The sequence below is a fragment of the Aotus nancymaae genome, unplaced genomic scaffold, assembly GCF_030222135.1.
Source record: "Aotus nancymaae isolate 86718 unplaced genomic scaffold, 86718_ANA_hifiasm-v0.15.2.pri h1tg000062l, whole genome shotgun sequence".
NCBI lineage: Eukaryota > Metazoa > Chordata > Mammalia > Primates > Aotidae > Aotus > Aotus nancymaae.
Window position 1 is genome coordinate 23,270,062 of NW_026988476.1, and position 4,681 is coordinate 23,274,742.

General features: G+C 39.6%; 1 non-coding gene across 1 annotated transcript; it reads right to left on the reverse strand.

Moving 5' to 3' along the window:
• Positions 1-557: 557 nt before the first annotated feature.
• LOC135270495 (U1 spliceosomal RNA) lies at positions 558-720 on the reverse strand. The gene has a single exon (XR_010338665.1). It is a non-coding gene; the product is annotated as a U1 spliceosomal RNA (small nuclear RNA).
• Between the last annotated feature and the right edge of the window lie 3,961 nt (positions 721-4,681).

A 4,681-nucleotide genomic window follows, 5' to 3' on the forward strand; every position in this document is an offset into this window, starting at 1 on the left:
GTGAAACCCCGTTTCTACTAAAAATACAAAAATTAGCTGGGCATGGTGGCAGGCGCCTGTAATCCCAGCTACTTTCGGGAGGCTGAGGCAAAAGAATTGCTTGAACTTGGGAGGTGGAGGCTGCAGTGAGCCGAGATCACACTGTTGCACTCCAGCCTAGGCGACAAGAGCAAAATTCCATCGCAAAACAAACAAACAAACAAACAAAAACAATGCAGCACTCTGGAAGCCAACTTTTCAGGACCACATGCTGTGACATCTGACACTTGGCATCCTTAATGTTGAGGGCACTTTCTTTGGGAGGTACATTGCCCTATTTCTAAGAAAAATATGTATCATAATTATCATTGTCTAACACAGTTACTGATCTTTTTCTTTTAACACGGCAGTAACTTGAGAAACCTCAAGTCAATTTTAAGTAAACTTAAGTAAATACTAAGTAAAGCTTTATTTTAAAAACTGTCAGAAGTTTCTTTTCTGGCTATATAGATAATGCTGGGTAAAGACATTATTTTACAGTGATTTATTTATTTATTTACTTATTTTTTATGAAAGACCAGGGGAAAGTGCAAACGCAGTCCCCCACTACCACAAAGTACACGGTTGAGTTTCCCACATTTAGGGAAATCCAGGCGTCAACACATCAGGAGTGCAATGGATAAGCCTCGCCCTGGAAAAAGCACCTTCGTGATCAAGGTATCTCCCCCGCCAGGTAAGTATACAGTAAGTAATTTAAAGAGAATAAAATGATATATTTGGTATAATCAACATTAATGCAATCATAAATAATATAAAACTCTCATGTTTGGAAAACATAATTTAGATTTTAAGTTAATTTGAATATATTATGTATGATTTCTTAGAGATCAACTATTATTGGCCTTGGCTGTGCATTAGAATTACTGAGGAGCTTTTTAAAAATACTGATGTCTGGGCCCCACACTCAGAGATTCTGATTTAATTTGTCTGGGAAGTGGACCAGACTCGACTCAACATTATCAATGATCCATGGGGCAATTCAAGGCTGGGAACCACTGGTATAAAACCTACAAAACTCTAAGCGTGGGCCATAGACAGTGTTAGCCTCACCTACAGCTTATTAAAAATACAGACCCTCAGGCCCCACCTTAGACTTTCTGAATCAAAGTCTACATTTTAAGGTGGGGTGAGGTGGCTCACACCTGTAATCCAGCACTTCTGGAGGCTGAGGTGGGGAGATTGCTTGAGGTCAGGAGTTCAAGAGCAGCCTGGTCAACATGGTGAAACCCTGATTCTACTAAAAAACAATTAAAAAATTAGCCAGGCCTGGTGGCAGGTGCCTGTACTCCCAGCTACTCAGGAGGCTAAGGCAGGAGAATTGCTTAAACCTGGGAGCAGAGGTTGCAGAGAGCCGAGATTGCACCACTACACTCCAGCCTGTGGGGCAGAGTAAGATTCTATTTCAAAAAACAAAAAGAATCTGCATTTTAACTAGATTGCAGATTCATTTGCAACGTGTTTTTCATAGCACATTGACTTTAAAAGTGCGTTCATAGTCATTTTTCTAGTCATTTGTGTATTTTGTGTGTGGGGGGGGGACATCCATTTATTAAATATCTAGTGGGAATGGACACTGTTGTAGATACTGAAAAACATAAAAGTAGGAATAAAATTTGGGCCTCCCTTTCAAGTAAATTGCAAAGGAGTGGAGGGGAGGTAGGGTAGAAACCTATCTGCTGAGCGGATTGGGACCAGAGATGTAAAACAGCTGTACTGTGGAGCTATTATTGATAGCCTTCTGGGAGGAGAAGGAACAGGGTTTCCCTTCTCTACCCCATCTTCTCTCAGGGAGTGGGATTTGAGCTGAGTTTTTGAAATAGAAGTAGGCATAGGGCTGGTGGTTCCTAAAGTGTGGTTCCTGGCCAGCAGCATGTGCATCCCCTGCAAACATGTTAGAAATGCGAATTGTTGGGCCCCTTCCAGACTTAATGAATCACAAACTGAGGGTAGGGACCAGCCATCTGTTGTTATTGTTTTTTTTTTAACATGCCTACCATGGGATTATGATACACACCCAGGTTTGAGAACACTGGGTGTAAGCATTTTCCATACAGAGAAGAGGGGAAGAAGCATTGCAGACCATTGACAAAGTATCCCCCAAATCGGAGGAAAGATCATTTGTAGCATTCTGTGAAATTTGCCACGGCTTGAACTTTAAATAAGGTGAACATAGTGAGCTGACTGTACTAGGAATTTCCCCCAAATTTGGCACAGATCCATGTATTTTTCTTGTCCTGGAAAGCTTAATCTTTCCCTTTTAGGTCATTGCATCATTAATTACATTTGAAGAGAAAGCTTTCTGTTTGGTTGTATTTATTTGTTTTTTTAAAATTAAATTGTGCAGTTGGTTGAACAGTTTTGTCATAATTGGAATGCTATAATTAAAACTTGAAGATTTCTGTAGAAATGCCTGGGAAGACCGAAGCATAGGGACATCCCTATTTACCTTTAAATAAGCCTAGTTAACATGGTCTTTCTTGGAGTGTAGCTGAATTTACATTGCCGATGATCTTCTGTGATAGAGTGAATCTGTATGAACCAAAACCTCCATGTACAAACAACAAGTTTAGTAATGTTAGTTTTTTCCATTTTTATATTTTCTTGTCATAATAACCAGCATAGAGCAAGCACTTTTTTTTTTTTTTTTGAGACAGAGTCTCGCTGTGTCACCCAGGCTGGAGTGTAGTGGTGCAGTCTCTGCACTTCTGCCTTCCGGGTTCAGGTAATTCTCCTGCCTCAGCCTCCTGAGAAGCTGGGACTACAGGCGCGTACCACCATGCCTGACTAATTTTTTTTTGTATTTTTAGTAGAGATGGGGTTTCATGGTGTTAGCCAGGATGGTTTTGATTTCCTGACCCCGTGATCTACCCGCCTTGGCCTCCCAAAGTGCTGGGATCGCAGGCATGAGCCCAGCAGTAACATTTAAATTAAGATTAGAGTGCTGTCCTCCTGGAGTGATCTAGGGGATCAAAGCACCTCTTTTCCTAAGTATTTGTTCCATTGCTCCTCTTTTTATTTATTTTTAATTTTTAATTTTATTTTTAAACACGATTGCATTCTTTACACATTTCTAAATTTACAAGTAACAATGGTTAATATTCATGGGGTACACAGTGACGTTTTGATACATGTAGTGTATAGTGATCAGATCAAGGTAATTAGGATGTCCATCATCTCAAACATTTATCATTTCTTTGTGTTGGGACATTTAACATCCTCCTTTTAGCTATTTTAAACTGTGATATATTATTGTTAACTTTAGTCCTCCTGCAGTGACATACAACATTAGAATTTATTCCTCCTATCTAGCTGCAATTTTGTATCCTTTAACAAGTTTCTTCCTCTCCCTCTCTTCCTCCTACATTTCCCAGGCTCCAGTAACTTCTGTTCTACTTTTTACCTCTATGAGATCAACTTTTGTAGCTTCCACATATGAGTGAGAACATAAGGTGTTTAACTTTCTGTTCCTGACTTATTTCACTTAACATTAATGTTTTCCAGTTCCATCCATGTTGCCATGAATGACAGGATTTCATTCTTTTCATGGCTAAATAGTATTCCATTGTGTATATAGACTTTTTTTTTCCTTTTTCTTGAGACAGAGTCTCGCTCTGTCACCCAGGCTAGAGTGCAGTGGCTCGGTTTTGGCTCACTCCAACCTCTGCCTCCCAGGTTCACGTGATTCTCCTGCCTCAGCCTCCTGAGTAGCTGGGATTACAAGTACCTGCCACCATGCCCAGCTACTTTTTGTATTTTTAGTAGAGACGGGTTTTCACCATGTTGGCCAGGCTGGTCTTGAACTCCTGACCTTAAGTGATCCACCCTCCTTGGCCTTCCCACTGCTGGGATTACAGGCATGAGCCACTGGGTCATATACCACATTGTCTTTATCAGTTTATCTGTCGTTGGACACCTAGGTCAATTCCTTATTTTGGCTATTATGAATAGTGTTATAATAAACATGGGGGCTTGGGTGTCTCTTTGATATAATGACTTCCTTTTCTTGGAAACATTCCCAGTAGTGGGATTGCTGGATCATATGTCAGTTACATTTGTAGTTTTTTTGAGGAAACTTTATACTCTTCCCCATAGTGGTTGTACTAGTTTACATTCCTACGAATAGTATATGAGTTCCCTTTTCTCCACATTCTTGCCAGTATTTGTTATTTTTTAGTTCCTTGTATATTCTGAATATGAATACCCTGAAGAATGTGTAGTTTGCAAATGGTTTCTCCCAGTCTTGGCGTTGTCTTTTCACTCTGCTGATTGTTTCCTTTGTTGTGGAGAAGCTATTAAGTTTGATATAATCTCATCTGTTTATTTTTGCTTTTGTTGCCTGTGCTTTGAGGTCTTATTTATAAAATCTTTTATCAGACTAATGTCCTGAAGTGTTTCCACTGTTCTTCTAGTTGTTTTATTGTCTTGGGTCTTACATTTAGGTCTTTGATCCATTTTCAGTTAATTTTTGCATAGGATAAGAGGCGGGGATCTAGTTTTATGCTTCTGCATACAGACATACAGTTTTCTCAGCATCATTTATTGAAGAGACTGTGATTTCCCCAATGAGTTATTGGCACCTTTGTCAAAAATCAGTTGACTGTAGATATGCAAATCAATTTCTGGGTTATTTTATTCCATTGGT